Source organism: Schistocerca nitens, chromosome 4, assembly GCF_023898315.1.
Source record: "Schistocerca nitens isolate TAMUIC-IGC-003100 chromosome 4, iqSchNite1.1, whole genome shotgun sequence".
Classification (NCBI taxonomy): domain Eukaryota; kingdom Metazoa; phylum Arthropoda; class Insecta; order Orthoptera; family Acrididae; genus Schistocerca; species Schistocerca nitens.
In genome coordinates, this window is record NC_064617.1 from 521,437,623 (window position 1) to 521,458,228 (window position 20,606).

Sequence of the window (20,606 nt, forward strand, 5' to 3'; positions counted from 1 at the left end):
TTCAGTTGCCGAAGTCTTGTTCCCATTCGCTTCTGTACGTGTCCAATACACTCAAATTTCTGCACTACAACATCATCACCATAGGGCTTCAGTCCTTGAACATGTTTGAAACTTTTAAAATCACCGTCACCAAGGTAATTAACATATCGCACTTTATCACACGCCTCAGAACGCTGGAATATACTGGCAACACCAGCCACTTCCATTGCTCCACTACTGCCACTATAGTTAGCTTTGCAATTATTTTCATGTGTACCTTTATATTTTTGTGGACATCTACAATACTTTGATATTACTGCTACATCTAAAACTTTCCCTGTATACATACTGGTGGCGGATACTACACCATGAAGAGATGTGTGTCCCCGTTTATGCCAGGTACCATCGAACGCTGCAGTCAAATCTCTGTTACCATTATTTTCCATTACTGCCTCTTCCACAGCGTTCTTCATAGATTCTATACAGACATCTTCTACTTTAGACCCTATTAATTTATTATAGGTTGTAAACTTGGTTGGGGGATTTGGAAGATTCATGATGCCACAGAATATTGCACCTGCAGTAGCACCCTTACCAACTGAACGCAAGGAATAAACAAATCTAATGTTGTGTTCGTAGATTTTGCTACCATTTTCTTCAGTTGCAGTTACTGCAACACTGTTCCAAAAGGTGGTCATGTATGAACACTTATCACATTTCAGTTGTATTTCACTAGCAAGTCCTACGTGCTTTATTATGGAGAGTTCCAGACCAACTTCACTACAATGAATACATCTTACACAGTTTGAAAAAATTCCTTTGAGAACCGACATATCAAATATTTCATTCACATCCGATTCGCCCATAAAACATTCATAGTTTTCACTCATTGAACCAAGCTTCTTCTGTGAAGTATTTTCTTTCCCACTTTGACTGCTATGGGCAGGTGTACTTGAGAGGTTAGGTTCACTCACTTGGTTATCGTCTTTATTGTTTACAGTAATAACACATACCTTTGGCTTTCCAACATTTCTCCTTTTCTTAAAAGCCTTCAGAGGATTTCTAATAACTTTACTTTTACTCATTATTATACTTCAACAAAACAGAGACTCAAGAAACAGAATTAATTACGAATATTTTCGAGATAACGACAGAGTAAATAAACATGAAACAATCGACAATCACACCAGCGATATATATTGAACCATCACAGGTTAGCCACAACACATACTTTATCTCACATCACTAAAATGTACCTGATGAACACGGACGTTAATAATAACACCATTTGACAGCAGTTTAACAGCGCCACAGTGAGTCACGCCCATATAGAACTTATTCCAAAAAAAAATTTAAAAATAGTTGTAGTCTTAGGTATTGAATAAATTATATATCTATTAAAAGGTAATAGTCTGCAGATTCAGAAAACGCAAAAAAGTAAAAATTGAACTTTTCATGATTTTGAGCCTTTCCGGAGCCCCTTAACTCTTGTTACATTTGTGAATCAAGAAGCTAACATACTGAATTACAATGCTTATGATCACTTCAGTGCAATCCAGTCACGCCACAGCTGAAAATCTAAGTCTGAAGTTAATGTTCACTTAAATATATAGTTTCATTATATTATATTTATGAGAGGTAGAAGGAATACCACATATGGTATAGCAGAGGCGTAACACGTCATGAACCACAACTGTAAATGCAAATGAAAATTTTACCGTCACTAAGACTTTTAGAACTTGAGTTTTAGAGTCACATGAAACCAAATTATTTCGGACAACCTACTGTTTTAAATTTGCTTTTATTACAAATGTTACTTGTAATAACTACAGAACTACTGTTTATTTTAATACAATTCCCTCTTTATTGTAGGTCTCACATGTTTTTGGAGAAAACGAAATAAGCCTTTTATTTAGAATCTTTTATTCAATAACTCCATGAAAATCTCAAACCCAAGTCACAGAAGATAGTCGATACTCTGAGTTTCAAGGTTAGCTAAACTCTGCGAAACAAGTTGGGATATGCAACGGTGGATTATTAACTGCATAATAATTTTATCCTGCTTCTTTATGCCTGTATTCTTCGTCCCTACTTTGATAGGTAAACGTTTCTTAATGTTCAATGGAAAAAAATTGTCGATGGAGACCGCTTCCCTTCTTTCCTGGTGCACAAATACATACCGTCTCTACTTCCAAGCTGAATCTGCAGCCATCAGTTGTTGTACTAAACACAGCCTGAAGCTTGGCTGATGCTGGGATAATTGTTACCCACATAATAAACGTGTTAATTGTGGTGAAACTTATAAGGAATTACAACAGGATTTGCTGTTGTTTCAACGATTTACAGGAACTACAAGACACAAAGAAATACGAGTAAATCAGCAGAGACTCATGCAACACGATGGCTCGCATTGACTGCTACCACCACGAAGGGCGCTACTCAGTCGTTGTTGGAGTACTGCTTATTCTCCCTGCTTTACTATCATTGGTAACACATACCGATGAAATGGGTATCGCACTAGACTCATTTGGAACCACTCTGTCGAATGGACACGGAAAATTCCGCTTTAAAAATAATTTTGTTTGTAAGACGAAACAAACTGACGCTTTCCGTTGACACTGGAGGCTGCATGAAACGTAAGTGCCCACATAATCATTTTCTCTGACGTTTCGGCAGATATTTGAAATGTAGCTTTTGTAACGTGTAACTGGAGTCAGGCAAAACAAATAATGTTCACCACATCTTTCATGCGACGCCTACTGTCGTAGAGAAGCGTTTTGGTTTCTTTCCATTAAAAAAAAAAAAATTCAATCTTTGAAGCAGAATTTTACGTTCTGGTTAGATAGAGCAGTGCCAGATTAGTCTAGTGCTGTACGTATTTTATCGAAATGCATTAACAGGGACGGTCAGAGACAAAAAATAACTAGTACTCCAGCAGGGAGAACACTGGCTTGGCTCATGCTTACTGCTATTACCACGCAGCAGCAGTGTTGCTAAGTCGCTCCTTGGGTACTGCTTATTCTTCATATTTCATTGTTCCTGTTAATTAATGTGGCTAAAACAGATATCACATTATACTAATTTCGGGCCATAAGGGCACGTAAAATTCCGGTTTAAAATTCATTTTGCTTGTAACAGAAAGGAAAACGACGCTTTCCTTCGACAATGGGCGTCGTATAAAAGATGTTATGAGCTGTATTTGTTTGGGCTGATTCCAACTACATATAACAGACACACAATTGCAAATATCTGGGGAAAAGCCAGAGAAAAGGCGCCTGACGACCCTTAGGAGTGACACCGTGAATTAGCTGTGAAAAACTTGTCTGCCGTACGCCACCAGCGAATTCTGACAGAAAAGCATGCTCCATACACAGTGTTCCAGTTCTGTTAAGACTACTTGCGTGAAATTCCAAACTGCAACACTTTTTCTTGGCGAGTTGTGACATTACGATCCTCGAAGTTTCAACAACAGCCGTCTAGAAGTTTAAACTACAGCAGGCGTCCTGGCCGCGAATGCAACAGGATGTGTCTGACACTCGTCGGATAATGGCTGTGGAGCAGCTCGGCAAAGTCCAAATTTATGTTAAGTTCTGTGCTTGTGGGAAAGAATTCATCGAATTTGGCCCAGATACCATAGGCAGGTTTCTCCTCCATGACAACACCCCAGCCCATAAAGTGACGATCGTGCTTGAGGTTTTGACCAGCAAACAGATCGCAGTCCTAGGCCACCCGCCATATTTGCCAGATTTGGCTCCAGCCAACTTTTGGTCGTTCTCCAAACTGAAGTTAGCAGTGAAATGACATTGTTATGACGCGGTTAAGGGCATCCAAGAAAATTGCACTTCAGTGGTAAATGCATTTCCAAAAAAGGATTACAGTGACTGTTTCAAAACGCTTAAAACGGTTTCGGCTGTATATTGATTCCGTAGTAGTCTGTTTTGAATAAATACCGCAATTTTATGAATTAATTCATAGCTTATATTTTCATAGCCACAGTCCTAAAGGAACTGGGACGTATGTGTATTCCAAAAGAAGCGCCAAATGCAAGTGATAGCAAAGAATGCAAATATCATTGCAGCTCGTTTCAGTCTCAGTAATTTAATTTTTACTGTTAAATCTGAACCCAAGAACTATCTAGAAAATCACGACATACTGCGAATGAACAGCCAAACGTAGGGGACTATCATTATTGTACATAACACTCTCGATGGTCTGTTTACACGTTGTAAGCTGTTCCTGTCTTTCAAATGTAGGAGTAATCTTGGTTAGCAATCCTCGTCGCACATCACTGGCTGTTCGCAATCTAGATGAGCACTACCAACATCTGCGCTGTCCCACAATCGTAGTTTGGGGATCAGTCTTTTACCGACTTTAGCCAAGCTTCAATTGTAGTTATTTCATGTTCCTTTCCATTCATTATCCTTTTGATATTGACGTCCATTACTAACAATAAAAACACGTGGTCTTTATGTTTCATAAATAAAATTTGCACTTCATAGTACCATATGGTCGGCGACTCTACTCCAGTGCTGTAGTACAGCACTATTCCTGGTGCAGTTGATATGATAGTCGAGCCTTGACGAGGAAACGTCACAGGAAAATCATATGTAGCGATGTTAGCTGTGGTTACGAAACTAATGTATGCCTTTCTTAGGCTCTTAAACTTAAAAACAATTGTCCTAGGTGCGAGTAAGACTCGTGCGCATATGGTACTGTACAAAGTGAAATATATATATATAGGCATTTCATCCATTCCGGGTACCGAGAATCTCGACCGCATTTGCCTGTTGTCGATATTGATACTGGCAAGATATCTGACCCAGGGATTCCAATATTTTCAAGGACGTTTTAATTGCAATAATATAAAAGTGACATAAAGTCATTCAGGAGGTAGGCAGCCATTATTATAACAATCAGTAGTTCTCCATTCAGGCTGACTGGATCGCACTAGTAAAAGTCAGACATCAGGCAAGGAATGACCTTACTGTTCATTTGATGTATTTAGGAATTTATCCATCATCAGATAACAGGAGCAATTGCTGCACGTAGATATGGTGTTTCAAGTTGTATGCAGTGCAGTGCAGTGGATATCTGATGATGCATAAATTCTGAAACACGTCGTATGAGCAATAAAATCATTCCTTGTCTGATATTTGACTTTCACCACTGTGACTCAGTCAGCCTGAATGCAGAACTACAGACTGTTTTAGTTTCAAGTTTGACGTCGGATAACAAATGATAAAAGAAATATTGTTTTCATGCGGTATAATTACAATTTTACAGTTTTCGGCTTTTGCCTTTGATTGCACGGTGAAACCTTCCTTTTTGCCAAATTTCATGATTCTAGACCAACGGAAAGAGCCTATGGGGTTTTATGAATGGGTTGGTGCGTATTAAAATTTGTAACATAAGCTGCCATGTCGTTCGATTCGTTGACTTAGAAGCGTCAGTGTTTTACATCGCCTAGGAACCGTGGACCTCGATACGAGACATAAATTTCAGCGTGATGCGTCTACCCGCGCCTGAGAAAAAGAGATCTTCAGAAACGGACGGACGGACAGATTGGTTCAAATCGCTCTGAGCACTATGGGACTTAACATCTGAGGTCATCAGTCCCCTAGAGCTTAGAACTACTTAAACCTAACTAACCTAAGGACACCACACACATCCATGCCCTAGGCAGGATTCGAACCTGCGACCGCAGCGGTCGCGCGGTTCCAGACTGAAGCGCCTAGAACCGCTCGGTCACACGGGCCGGCAGGACGGACAGACAGACAGATAAAAAATGGGAACAAGTTTCGTATGATATAACTACAGATTTACAGTTTTCGGATTTTTGTTTTGTTTGTATAGTGAAACCTTCCTTTTTGCCAAATTTCATGATGCTAGGTCAACGGCAAGATTTTGATGAGTGAGCTTTCGAGTATTAAAATATGTGACATAAATGGCCGTATCGTTTGATTGCACTAACTCAGAAGCTTCAGTTTATTACATCGCCAAAGGACCATAGACATTAGAATATGGCATAAATTTCAACTTGAGACGTCTACCCGGTCCTGATGAAATGGGTCTTTAACATCTGGACAGACAAACAGACAGGCAGACGGACAACAAAGTGATCCTAAAAGGGTTCCCTTTTTACCGATTGCACCACGGAATCCTAAAACCACCTTGAACTTATTTAACCAATAGCTGCGTTCTGTAGAATAACATGTACTACCTGAGCTAACTCGTCGTTGACTGGCTGCCGTTATGGCCTTAACTCCAGAACTGTGCATGTGGTTATCTAGCAGATTTTGAACCCTTATTCTGTTTCGGCTTCAGTGCTAGTCCCCCCATATATATATACATTAATTTTTAAAAAGGCATTCATAGTATATACTGCCTTCCATAAAAACTGAAGCACCTAAAAGAGGTTAAGGAAACGGAATGCAACTTCATGGGCAAATAGGATCTGTGATGTTATTTCAGCAATTATGAAATCGAGTCAAATTTACGAAGAACTTGGCAGTATGAACCCGCTTATCGGCATAAAACTGGACTCAGGTCCGTTTGCAACCTGTAACCGCGTAAGTAACGAGCAGCCCTTAGTGGCTCGCCACCACAATTTTTTATCTTAAATATCTTTGTGACTAATGCCCTTTTGACATATTTCTTATTTTATAAATGACATATAAGTACTGCCAGTCTTTCATGATGATTCTGTACTTATACTCTGTGTTGTTGTTGTTGTGGTCTTCAGTCCTGAGACTGGTTTGATGCAGCTCTCCATGCTACTCTATCCTGTGCAAGCTTCTTCATCTCCCAGTACCTACTGCAACCTACATCCTTCTGAATCTGCTTCGTGTATTGATCTCTTGGTCTCCCTCTACGATTTTTACCCTCCACGCTGCCCTCCAATGCTAAATTTGTGATCCCTTGATGCCTCAAAACATGTCCTACCAACCGATCCCTTCTTCTAGTCAAGTTGTGCCACAAACTTCTCTTCTCCCCAATCCTATTCAATACCTCCTCATTAGTTACGTGATCTACCCACCTTATCTTCAGCATTGTTCTGTAGCACCACATTTCGAAAGCTTCTATTCTCTTCTTGTCCAAACTGGTTATCGTCCATGTTTCACTTCCATACATGGCTACACTCCATACAAATACTTTCAGAAACGACTTCCTGACACTTAAATCTATACTCGATGTTAACAAATTTCTCTTCTTCAGAAACGCTTTCCTTGCCATTGCCAGTCTACATTTTATATCCTCTCTACTTCGTCCATCATCAGTTATTTTACTCCCTAAATAGCAAAACTCCTTTACTACTTTAAGTGTCTCATTTCCTAATCTAATCCCCTCAGCATCACCCGATTTAATTTGACTACATTTCATTATCCTCGTTTTGCTTTTGTTGATGTTCATCTTATATCCTCCTTTCAAGACACTGTCCATTCCGTTCAACTGCTCTTCCAAGTCCTTTGCTGTCTCTGACAGAATTACAATGTCATCGGCGAACCTCAAAGTTTTTACTTCTTCTCCATGAATTTTAATACCTACTCCGAATTTTTCTTTTGTTTCCTTTACTGCTTGCTCAATATACAGATTGAATAACATCGGGAAGAGGCTACAACCCTGTCTCACTCCCTTCCCAACCACTGCTTCCCTTTCATGCCCCTCGACTCTTATAACTGCCATCTGGTTTCTGTACAAATTGTAAATAGCCTTTCGCTCCCTGTATTTTACCCCTGCCACCTTCAGAATTTGAAAGAGAGTATTCCAGTCAACATTGTCAAAAGCTTTCTCTAAGTCTACAAATGCTAGAAACGTAGGTTTGCCTTTTCTTAATCTTTCTTCTAAGATAAGTCGTAAGGTTAGTATTGCCTCACGTGTTCCAACATTTCTACGGAATCCAAACTGATCTTCCCCGAGGTCCGCTTCTACCAGTTTTTCCATTCGTCTGTAAAGAATTCGCGTTAGTATTTTGCAGCTGTGACTTATTAAACTGATAGTTCGGTAATTTTCACATCTGTCAGCACCTGCTTTCTTTGGTATTGGAATTATTATATTCTTCTTGAAGTCTGTGGGTATTTCGCCTGTCTCATACATCTTGCTCACCAGATGGTAGAGTTTTGTCAGGACTGGCTCTCCCAAGGCCATCAGTAGTTCTAATGGAATGTTGTCTACTCCCAGGGCCTTGTTTCGACTCAGGTCTTTCAGTGCTCTGTCAAACTCTTCACGCAGTATCTTATCTCCCATTTCATCTTCATCTACATCCTCTTCCATTTCCATAATACTGTCCTCAAGTACATCGCCCTTGTATAAACCCTCTATATACTCCTTCCACCTTTCTGCCTTCCCTTCTTTGCTTAGAACTGGGTTGCCATCTGAGCTCTTGATATTCATACAAGTGGTTCTCTTCTCTCCAAAGGTCTCTTTAATTTTCCTGTAGGCAGTATCTATCTTACCCCTAGTGAGACAAGCCTCTACATCCTTACATTTGTCCTCTAGCCATCCCTGCTTAGCCATTTTGCACTTTCTGTCGATCTCATTTTTGAGACGTTTGTATTCCCTTTTGCCTGCTTCATTTACTGCATTTTTATATTTTCTTCTTTCATCAATTAAATTCAATATTTCTTCTGTTACCCAAGGATTTCTATTAGCCCTCGTCTTTTTACCTACTTGATCGTCTGCTGCTTTCACTACTTCATCCCTCAGAGCTACCCATTTTTCTTCTACTGTATTTCTTTCCGCCATTCCTGTCAATTGTTCCCTTATGCTCTCCCTGAAACTCTCTACAACCTCTGGTTCTTTCAGTTTATCCAGGTCCCATCTCATTAAATTCCCACCTTTTTGCAGTTTCTTCAGTTTCAATCTGCAGTTCATAACCAATAGATTGTGGTCAGAATCCACATCTGCCCCTGGAAATGTCTTACAATTTAAAACCTGGTTCCTAAATCTCTGTCTTACCATTATATAATCTATCTGATACCTATTAGTATCTGCAGGATTCTTCCAGGTATACAACCTTCTTTTATGATTCTTGAACCAAGTGTTAGCTATGATTAAGTTATGCTCTGTGCAAAATTCTACAAGGCGGCTTCCTCTTTCATTTCTTCCCCCCAATCCATATTCACCTACTATGTTTCCTTCTCTCCCTTTTCCTACTGACGAATTCCAGTCACCCATGACTATTAAATTTTCGTCTCCCTTCACTACCTGAATAATTTCTTTTATCTCGTCATCCATTTCATCAATTTCTTCATCGTCTGCAGAGCTAGTTGGCATATAAACTTGTACTACTGTAGTAGGCATGGGCTTTGTGTCTATCTTGGCCACAATAATGCGTTCACTATGCTGTTTGTAGTAGCTAACCCGCACTCCTATTTTTTTATTCATTATTAAACCTACTCCTGCATTACCCCTATTTGATTTTGTATTTATAGCCCTGTAATCACCAGACCAAAAGTCTTGTTCCTCCTGCCACCGATCTTCACTAATTCCCACTATATCTAACTTTAACCTATCCATTTCCCTTTTTAAATTTTCTAACCTACCTGCCCGATTAAGGGATGTGACATTTCACGCTCCGATCCGTAGAATGCCAGTTTTCTTTCTCCTGATAACGACGTCCTCTTGAGTAGTCCCCGCCCGGAGATCCGAATGGGGGACTATTTTACCTCCGGAATATTTTACCCAAGAGGACGCCATCATCATTTAATCATACAGTAAAGCTGCATGTCCTCGGGAAAAATTACGGCTGTAGTTTCCCCTTGCTTTCAGCCGTTCGCAGTACCAGCACAGCAAGGCCGTTTTGGTTAATGTTACAAGGCCAGATCAGTCAATCATCCAGACTGTTGCCCCTGCAACTACTGAAAAGGCTGCTGCCCCTCTTCAGGAACCACATGTTTGTCTGGCCTCTCAACAGATACCCCTCCGTTGTGGTTGCACCTACGGTACGGCCATCTGTATCGCTGAGGCACGCAAGCCTCCCCACCAACGGCAAGGTCCATGGTTCATGGGTATCACACGTTTTTAGTCATAATTCTGTGACCATGTTATAGACCATTCTTTGATTTAAATTCTGAGGAAGACACTCCAAGCAGTGTTAAAAATAGTGAACGAGGGCTGTTTTCTTTCAATTGTAACTGTGAATTGGGTCAGTGGCGTAGTATGAGAATTCGATTTTTACCGAAGTTTTCATAGGCTAGATTTTCGCTGAAGGTTGTTTAGTTATTACATCTGGCGTGATTTAAATAATTGCGAACGACAATCTAGAACCATGCTAGGTCTTTCCTCTGTTGGCTGTTAAAGTGGAAGTGTTTCCACCAAATACGGATCGAACCATTGTATAACAGTAATCAGTAGGCACACGAGAAATTAGAAATTGTTACTGCAGACACCGACAATTAATTCTCTTGTACAGTATTTGGAGCAATTATTTGTCCAGTGATATAGCATCAGTAACATTCAACCAGTAATATTTCGTAGTAAGTGTTGTTAAAGATCCTATTTGTGTTACAGTGAAATGTTGCTAAGAGGGAAACAACAATTCCATATTTTTATTGCCAAACAGTTGTCACACTGTTCTCTTAGTAGTGCACAGTATGCTTCCATCACTTCTCATTTACTGCATAACGCACAGCAGCTCACAGATAATTAATGCTATGTTGCAAAAGAATGACCTATTAAGTGCTGTTTCGACCTTTGTTAGTGATTCGCAAATCTGTCACTCTCGTAATTTTCTATCACTTTTTTATAAAATGCATGGCACGCAAATACTGACTTTATTTATATTTTATTCCTACCAGTTTCGGTCATAAATCATGTTCACAGTTCTGCACAAAATACAAAACAAAAATCACATAAAATGCAGAAGTGAAACGATCTTCAAGGTCACAAAATTATTTCGAATGTAACACCAGAGGAATTACTTACACCGAAAAATAATCTACAGTCAATATTACAGCTCAAAACTATAAGCACAGTTCATTTCGAACATTACAAGTATGGTGTCTTTGTGAAGAGCAATTAACTGAAGAGAACCAACATGAAACATACTGGCATTGCAGGGCCAAACTCATAGCAAGCAGTTTGAAGTTCAAGTACTGCGAAGGTGTTACATTCGTAGCCAGGATGAAGATAACGGTTCTCATTCATCTTGTACCAAAATTGTATTCGAACCAAACATTTTCAAGAAAATAAAGTAATAAACATTTAAAATTACATTAAATAAGGCTTCAATACACTTATTCTGTGATAATAACATCCTTTGATGTCGAAAAGACTAAAAAGTAACATCTTTACAATAAAATATAACAAAGTTATCAGAATGGGATGAATACCATACTGCAAACATTCGATTGATGCTAACATACACAGCTAAAAGGTGCTAACTCAAGTTACAGATTTTTTTTTTAGAAAAAAAGTACTGTCCAATAACAAAATAATTATTAATCGCCATATTTGACACATCTGTAGCAAAGGTTATCGGAAATTATCATAGTAACAATCAGGTGAAACGATAATAACAGGTATGACCCATTAGGGAGCTATCCAGTGGTATAATTAAGATCATAATCCTTCAGAAGTGATAAAATAACGGCATATCAAATTAACAAAAAGTATACAGTCACATAATCATAAAGTAGAACTTTAAAAGATATAAACAATTGTCATAAAAGCTTATGTCAAGAGTACCTTACTAACAATACCATTGTCACAAAAAATTACTAAAATGGAGCACAAATACAGTTCGCTAAGTGACTATATGAATATATTGCCATTATATAGTAATTGACTTCAGGGCAGTCACATAGTGTAATTAACCAATTCATGACAATATGCAAAGCTAGATAGTAGAGGACCTATGCATCGATCAATAAATCACCCGATCACCCGATTTGGCATCTAATTAAAAGGCAACATATATTCATCTGAGTCAGTGAGGCAATATCACATAAGGAGGTTGACCACATGAGAACCAGAATCCCAAGATATTAGCTGTGATATACCTCATAATCAATACAGTATCAGGCCCTTTGTGTAATATTAATCATCATGTTCCAAATATATATGAATTTTTCGCTCAGCGACAACCAGTTACACTGGAGAATCATCGTGACAGTCTTACAGTAGCCTACACTTTATATCATAAAAGCGATTAATTTCTTATGATGTTGCAAAAATAGATCCACCGAAGCTCTTCCTGTCTCTCCCTTCTAAAATGGATGGTTTAGAGCTGCCCATTTCGATAACCGGTAAGCCATTCGATGTAGGTCACCGCTTGTGAAGCCATAAAATTTCTCTTCTATGTGAAGCAGATAAGACAGTAGTTCCTTTTGCATTTCTCCACGTAATACAAGTATTCTGTGAAATTAATATTTAAGGGGAAACTTCAGCTTTGCTAAATGCCTGTAGCATCGATTGTGGCACATTAAATTTTTAGCAATGGTCAGTGTCCACGTAGTTTTATTTATGACTGCATGAGTCACCTTTGTCATATTTGTTTTGTTCTGTTTCTTCCTGTTTCCGAGTGGGATATTTTTTGGCTTTCTTTTCGGTGTTCTAGAATGAAAACGTTACAAGTTAGTCATATTGATAAAATGATGCAAAATCTGGCTATTGTCCATACCTGATGGCCACTAGTACCACGTAATTTGCAGGTTAATTTCAAAACGACGAAAAATAGTAGCTATTAAAGGTAAAGATATTCTAGAAATTAAGATTATCCCTAGCACGTCACACTGGATAGGAGCTATTCGTAAACGCAGAAAATGTATGTAAAAATGGTTAACGCGCACTGTACCCCGTAGGGCGAGAGAAAAGATACGACAACTGTCAGCGCCGTTGCCAGTATTCGACGTGGAAGTGCAGTGGGCCAGCGCTGCGATTGGCGGGGTGGGATGACAAACCTTACTATCCCCATCCCACTCCCCCACCCCTCCCCCTCCACACCCGGGCAGCCACGGGCTACAGAGCCTAACAATGGCGCACACTTCATTGCAGCATTATTGTTGGTAGCATTTTACCGAGCGACGTGTTCCTTGATCAATTTTTTTTTCTCATGTGCCAGCAGTGTCTGCCTTACACATGCACGAACACACACAAGTAGTTTTTCGATACTAACAAGGTACAGCAACATGCACAAATGTTAAGTGTAAAATATCGAATGAAGAAGTTATCTTCATTTTTCGTGTGGGAGAATGGAAACCCCAAGATCATCGTCATCCGATTGAATACCTTTCGTCACGACCACACAGGCTTCGGCTACTGCCGTCCTCTTCATCTGAAAAGGAAATTACAGTATTTTCTATGGTTTCTTTTCTTATGCCTTCTTCTGCAGTCCACATTGTAATCTCTTTCCGCATATGCCTCGCGACGTTCTTCCAATTTTCTGACGTTACTAATATGACAGCCTCATTTACCTGCCCCTCTGTGTCTCGTAACATAAAGGTTTATTTCGCTCCTGGACATCTGCTTTTATTTTAGCCCAGACAAGTTCGATGGAGTAATGGCAATGGTACTGTGGAAGACGTATGACTTTGTGGCCATGGTTTTCTGCTAACGTATCAATTCCATATTGCGTCGTCTATTATGCTTTGCAAAGTTTCGCTAATTCCAGAGGTTCTGTTTGTCACATATTCTATTCAAAGCCTATTTTGTCACCTATCAACCAACTGACTATTTTGCCTCTCCTTGCAGCAGCCATTGCTGCCTTATTTAACTGTACAGATAAGTATGGCGCATTGTCCCTTACAAAAAATCTACCTGAACTGACATTTGGCAGCAAACGATTAACAAACCATTCTTTAAATGTATCTGCGTTCATTTTCTCACGGTAATCGAAAGCTTCTTTGACTGAAACATCATCATAGCAGGGGCACAAAACCGATGATAAAGCTGGAATAAACAGTAATTAGTCGTCCTCCCTTACCAGTTGCCACACACAACATTCTTTGGTGCATGTCGTCTATCCACGTGACAGAGCGTGAATGACGCAAGTTGACCCATGTTTTGTCAATCCATATTATATTCTCCAGATTCACTGCTTGCAACTCACGCAGGAAGTGACATCTACACTCCACAAAGTCTCCGTTTTCCATTAGTATCTTCCCGAGAAATTTTTCCACTGGAAGCCATTTGTTTAAAACACTGCAGACACTTGTCGTTCTGCCTGTGATAAATCACATTCTATCAGTTATATCATCAACTTTTTAAGTGTTAGGTACTACTTCCAGTTGTAGTACACATATATGAGGTCTGTTAAAAAAATTCCGGAACTTCGTCCACAAAATTTTTCTACGTTTACCTTTTACCTATTGTGCTCCTTCGAAATACTCTCCTCCACAATCGATGCGCCGTTCCCAACTTCGTTTCCACTTCCGGAAACAGTCTCGGTACACCTCTTGCTGGATCGCGCTTATTTTCTTTTATCTCGTCTATCGTGCAAATCTTTGTCCTTTCAACGGGGTTTTGAACTTTGGAAATAAAAAAAAATAACGCAGCAGCAGGTCTGGAAAGCACGGAGGATGAGGCAGCACAGTGATTTCGTTTTTTGTGCAGTAGTCACACACTAACAGGGATGAATGTACGGGTGCGTTATCGTGATGCAAGAGCCATGAATTGTCTCGCCACATTCAGGCCGTTTCCTTCTCACGTTTTCGCGCAGGCGTTGCAACAGGTCCCGATAGTACCATTGATTGTTAGTTTGTCCCTGTGGCACGAATTCATGATGAACTAATCCTTCGAAGTTAAAGAGAACTATCAGCAAGGCTTTGAGGTGGTGGTTGTTAGTGTTTAACGTCCCGTCGACAACGAGGTCATTAGAGACGGAGCGCAAGCCCGGGTTAGGGAAGGATTGGCAAGGAAATCGGCCGTGCCCTTTCAAAGGAACCATCCCGGCAATTGCCTGAAACGATTTAGGGAAATCACGGAAAACCTAAATCAGGATGGCCGGAGACGGGATTGAACCGTCGTCCTCCCGAATGCGAGTCCAGTGTGCTAACCACTGCGCCACCTTGCTCGGTAGCAAGGCTTTGACATTTGATCTGACACGACGAGATATTTTTGGTCTTGGAGAACTTTTCCTGACCTATTCTGAAGATTGAACCTTGGTCTCACCATCATAGCCATAGACCCACAACTCATCACTGGTTATGATTCCCGTAAGGGAGATCTCGTTGTCGTTTCCGCAATCCAAAGCCTCTTCACATACTTCGAGACGGAAGGCTTTCTGGTTTTGAGTTATGAGCCATGGGAAGAACTTGGCGCAACACGAGGCATTCCAAGTTGCTGTGTCAGGATTTCAAGACGCTCCGGTGGTCCCGGTCGCCTATGGTGGACTGGATGGCCGAGCGGTGACCTCTCCAGTCGTCAGGATGCTAGGAAATGACTAAGGACGCGTCAGAACCGCCAAAGAAATATTATTAATTCGTAACACCTTTATTCCTGCCGAGTACAATGTGGCTTGGTGATATCAACGATCTTCCCCGAGTCCTCTCTTACTCGTAGCGATGACACCAGATCCGGGCCACACAGTCTTGCTAGCGCAGCACCCCGTGCTGTGACGTATCATAGGAATGTCCTTGCTTCGGCCGCGCGTGGATGGCGGCGTCCGGCTGGTCGGCCGGCTCGGCGGCGGACAGCAAGAGGCTCTGGGTTGGAGTCCTGGCGCTGTCGGCACGAGAAGCGTTCTCGTAGCGCGGAGTGTACTCTATCCCACCCCGTCTTCTTCTCTGCTCCTCCTGGTGGCTCGTCCGCGGTGGACGGGCGGAACGGGCTGCAGTCCCCTAGCGTCGTCGGCTCACCCGGTTGTGACGGCGGATGCACAGAGTCTAGGCCCCTCACGATCTCGACGACGGCTCACTGATGTGGTCAGCATTGGCGGCGAGAGAGTCTGCCCCGATGTCTGCTAATCCTCGGTTGATGACTGACAGCGGCAGCTGAGAGGACCAGAGCTGGTACTGTCCCCTCACGTCTGCTCCTGGATGGGCCGCCCTTACTGCAACATCTCCTTAATAAAGATTAACATGTCGATCATCGAGCTGAGCGCTACGCAACGACCCAGTACACACCTAACTGCAAGTCTAACTGCGAGTGCCCTGTTGCTATCAAAGCTGGCGTATTTAAAGGAAGCACGAGCGACGTCCTGACGTCATGCTCATTTGTAATGAACGCATTCCTTCCACTTATACTGCTGATTCATCTGTCGTACTCGCCCCTTAGGTGTTCTTGCGACAGAGTTACGTGTTGTTGTGGCAAACTTATGCGAAGCTGTGAAATGCAGTACAGCTGACACTACACCTCTGTCTTGCACTCTACGAAAGTCTCCGTCTAATACAAACCCACGTGCCAAGCAATTCTCTCTCGTCTGTTGTGTGTAACCAGGCCATTGCCCTTGTGTGGCGACACATTCCGATGTATGTGCAATCCTCCTACCTCTTGGCTAACGTACTGCCTCTGGCTCTCGGCATAGGCAACGAAACTTTGACAATATTCCACGTTTCCAGCTCTTTACTAGTCCGCGACACTACACTACTGAAATTTTACATTCTTCTGTAACGTCTCGGACTGCCAGTCTTCGATTGACGTTCGTGAGATGAGAATCGTTGGTAGACGCCAAAGGGCGTCCTGAACGAGGTCATCTTTAACATCCGTCCGGCCGCTTTTATACCGTTGTGAACCATTCGCAACACCGAGTACGACTTAAGCACTCATCACCGTAGGCTTCCTGCATCATTTTGTGTATCTGTGTGAATGTTTCTTGAGTTTCACGCAAAATTTAATGCAGGTGTGAAATTCGCAAAATGTGTGACACAATGTTCTACCCAATAGAGCACTGAACAATACAGTAACAGTCATACAACAATGAAACTTTCAGCAGTTACGCTTTAAACACAGGAGTGCACAGGGATGGCAACCGCACTTCGCTCTAATACACCACTGGCGCGAAATTACGAATGTTCTGGAATTTTTCTAACAGACATCGTACACTATATGTTGCCTGATAGCACATTCGTCAAAATTGCCTGTTTCAGTCTCACGACACTATCTGTTCTTTGATTTCCCAGGCGTCACAATAACAAGTGTCCCAGCTGAATCGGCAGTATCTTTATCGTTTGTGACTGTCTTCTCGGTCGCTGTAGAGATATTCAATTCTTCTGCCACCCTGTCAGTCACTTTATTCAGTGGTATCAAAGGCTCACCATCCTTAATTTCCCTTTGGAAGTAAACACATAATCTGTATACAAATTCATGAGCTTGTGATTTCAGCGTAGCTCCTTTTCCAAACATCCTCTTCTCTGCAGTACTGGAAGCCATTTTCCACAGACGCAACAAGAAACTGACACAATTAGCGGAATGCACTCGTACAAACACAAACGTGAACGAAGCACGTGGCACCAATGACAAAGCAGGGGTCGCCTAGCACTACAGCAACACTGGGGCGTTACCATGGTAACGTACACAAAATCTGATTCGCCATTGTGGACGCACGAAGCATGTGCGCCAAGGCCACTTCAAATGTCAGACCTCTTCTGCCGCCGTCCAAAGTATAGCAGAAGTTTTAAGATTGTTGAAACTGAGTTTTTATTGGTTACAATCGCATGCGAGACAGAAGTGATGTGGCGGTATTACAGAACAACTGATGTTGTTTGCGAGACTTTTAACTGTTTCCACATTTTCTTTGCTGTGTGAAGCATTAGAGGGTAGCATGTTGGAACATACGTACACAGCATAACTAAATCGATGCGAGTTTAGTTCCAATTAGCACCAGAAGCAACACCAGCCGTCACACACAGAGCTGTTATTACGGACATGAGGTCATTCTTGGGTCACTGCAGCGACTGGCTGAGAAGGTTGAGAAGACCAGCTTTGTGCATGGATTTTCAGTGAAGTTTACAATTTGCAGCATTAACCCCAGAACTGATCGTCGCCCTTTGGTCCTGAGTCGAATGGAAGCACTGAACCAGAGACTCCGAGTGTTCTGTGACAAGCTAGACTGCGGCTTCTTGGAGTTGCGCCACGGAGTTGAGAACTGTAGGGTCAACCTAAATGGGTCAGGTGTGCACTACACAACAGAGGCTGCTGCACAGGTAGCTGACAGTTTGTGGGGTGCACATAACTGTTTTTTAGGTTAGGCGACTCTCCACCCAGTTCAGATAACGATAGCTGTAGGAAACCCCAAAGTATCAGTGTAACTTCGAAAGAAATGCCTCTCACAGGTGAGAGTATTAAAATCCTAGTGGTAAACTGTTGAAACATCTGCAACAAAGGGCAAGAGTTTGAAGTCCTCTGAACAATTAGCACTCTAAATTTGGATTGAGGTTAAAGCTATGAACAGATAAATGCTTGCTTAGTATAAACGATATCTAACTAGTATGATAATTATGATCACGTGCTTTTGTAGTTCGTTAATACGAAAGAGGCTGTTTTTTCACTCATGTATTTCTCTTTGCAGCCATAACAACAACAGTAGATTCTCTCTGTAGTTAAAAACAAACAATTGTAAAGCCGTGTCAGATACGTGAGTTACTTAAGTTTCGTTACGTACAAAACGTAAGTAAGCAGTGATATGCTGAAATCGCGTGAGAATCCCTTCTTGATATTGACTAGATTCGCAGTAGGCAAACCATGACAGTAGGCTATGCTTTCAGCATGGGACGGTGAAGACAGCATCCTGGGTTCACGTAAGTGTTCTGGCGTCAAGATACAGTTTTCACATTTTATTTGGATTTAGAACTAAGAGTCATTTTCCATGGCAAAAGCTCAAAATAGTTTCTAACTGAACTGACTCTTCCTACGCATCACAATGAGAAAATTTAGAATTTCGGTTTCCGCTAAACAGGTCAGAAGTCCACTACACCCAGGAGGCGACTACCTGGGTAACCGGGTCTGTGTGGCGTGAACTGCGCGGTTTTTTAGGTTAGAGGGTCTCGGGGAAACACAAAAAGGGCATCAGTCTCAAAGGGGCACGTCGACACAGGAAGAATGCTGATTTAGGAACCATCTGTACAACAGTTGCAAATTGTCGTAGCTGTGTTGGGAAAGTACCAGAGCTCCAAGCGCTAATAGAAAGCAGTGATGCTCAAATCGTCAAGGCACTGAAAGCTGGCTGAAGTCGGAGATAAGTTGAGCCGAAAGTTTTGCGAAGGACCCAACGTTGTTCGCTAAGGATACGCTAAACACAGTTGGCGATGGTGTGTTTGTTTTATTTTGCAGCGAAATTGAGGTAGGTAGGTATTGGCAGAGGTCATTCATGGCAGCCAGAATAAAATAATAATTGGATTCTTTTACCGACCTCCCAACTCAGATGACACAACTCCCAAAATTTCAAAGAAAACTTGCGTCTAATTTCAAAACCATATCCGCCTCATACAGTTATAGTCGGTGGTGACTTCAGTTTATCCACGATGTGTTGTCGAAAATACACATTTAAATCCGGACGTACGCATAAAACGTCATCCGAAATTGTGCCAAACGCGTTCTCTGAAAATTATTTCGAGCAGTTCGTTCATGAGCTCACTCGAATAGTAAACGGTTGTGAAATCACACTTGACCTCTTAATAACCTCCTGAGCTAACAACGAGCATCAAAACGGATGCAGGGATTAGTTAACACAGGGTTGTCATAGCGAGACAGAGTACCGTAACTTCCAAATCCTCCAAACATAAACGAAAAATAAATATATTCAAAAAAGCAGATAAAAATTCGCTTGACATCTTTCTGAGAGACAATTCCACTCGTTCCAAATCAACACTGTAAGTGTAGACCTTGAAACAGCAATTGGGAGATTTATACCAAATAAATTAACAAATGACGGATATTATCCCCTATGGTGCACAAAACAGTTGAGAACATTATTTCAGAAACAACAAACATGCATGCCAAATTTAAAAGAACGTAAAACCCTCAGGATCGGTGATCTTTTACAGAAGCTCGATGTTATGGGATATGCTTATAATAGTTTCCACAACGAAGCTTTGTCTCGAAACCTGGGAGAAAATCCAAAGCGATTCTGGTCGTATGTAAAGTAAAGACATAATCATTGCCTTCTCTGCTCTATAGAAATGGGAATACTAGCGATGACAGTGCTGCGAAAGCAGAGTTACTAAACACAGCCTTCCAAAATTCATTCATCAAATAAGGCGAAGTAAATACTACAGAACTCGAATCGAGAACAGCTGTAAAAATGAGTAACTTAGAAATAGATATTCTTGGAGTAGTGAAGCAACTTCAGTCACTTAATGAAAGCAAGTCTTCCGGTCCAGACTGTATACCAGTTAGGTTCCTTTCAGTGTATGCTGAAGCAATAGCACCATGCTTAACAATCACATTCAACCGCTCGCTGGACGAAAGATGTGTATGCAAAGACTGGAAAGTTCCACAGGTCACACCAGTATTCAAGAAAGGCAATGGGAGACTTAGTTTTATTGGCATACCACTTAGAAGACGCAACAAGACCTACTAAAGAGACCGCCTACACTATGCTTGTCCGTCCTCTTTTGGAGTACTGCTGCGCCGTGTGGGATCCTTATCAGATAGGATTAACGAAGCACATCGAGAAAGTTCAAAGAGGGGCAGAACGTTTTGTCCTCTCGAGAAATAGGGGAGAGAATGTCATGGACATGCTACATTATTTG

At 41.3% G+C, this 20,606-nt stretch overlaps 1 protein-coding gene across 3 annotated transcripts in view; it reads left to right on the top strand.

Moving 5' to 3' along the window:
* LOC126253123 (uncharacterized) overlaps nt 1-20,606 on the top strand; it is a 168,151-nt gene that overhangs the window by 114,579 nt on the left and 32,966 nt on the right. The window lies entirely within an intron of this gene.